Here is a 472-nt window from a genome sequence, read left to right on the forward strand (position 1 = left end):
CAAGCGTTGTACCTATGTCCTCACTTGCCACAGTAGTACCAGGGCCTGCCGGTCCCAGAATTCTGCTGCGATGACGGTTGTTCCCATTGCATCGCTCTTGGTGGGCGGTAATTTCGGCAGTTGGTCCTACTCTCACTTCTCTGCGGTGTGCGGCGGTCTTGACCCTGCCTACGCCGTTGCGTCGTAACTGCGAAGGTTTCAGTTACATTCATAGGTTCAGTGAAGTCATTGATCGCTGGCAGTTCGTTCGTCTCGTGCGTGCTTTGTGCTATCCCATCGGGACCCTGATGACCTCCCGGCCACCCCACCAATTTGTACTCTTCGTGTAGTGGCGCGTCTTCAACACTGATGAGAGCTTCCGTTGTTCGTTGGTTGAGACCGCTGAAAATATAATCGTTTCGTGTCATCATTCAAATGTGATGCACGCAAGATTAGTCTTTGGAAAGCAAAATAAAGCTAAGAGTCGCCCATA

At 51.3% G+C, this 472-nt stretch overlaps 1 protein-coding gene across 1 annotated transcript in view; it reads right to left on the reverse strand.

The window, feature by feature from the left end:
• Positions 1-472, reverse strand: part of CSUI_008131 (proteophosphoglycan related protein) — a 15,736-nt gene that overhangs the window by 1,591 nt on the left and 13,673 nt on the right. The window contains exon 8 of the mRNA XM_068068269.1: positions 137-381. The gene's annotated coding sequence lies outside the window, so the exon portion shown is untranslated. The remainder of the gene's footprint in view (positions 1-136; positions 382-472) is intronic.

Source organism: Cystoisospora suis (assembly GCF_002600585.1).
Source record: "Cystoisospora suis strain Wien I chromosome Unknown contig_4481, whole genome shotgun sequence".
Lineage (NCBI taxonomy): Eukaryota > Apicomplexa > Conoidasida > Eucoccidiorida > Sarcocystidae > Cystoisospora > Cystoisospora suis.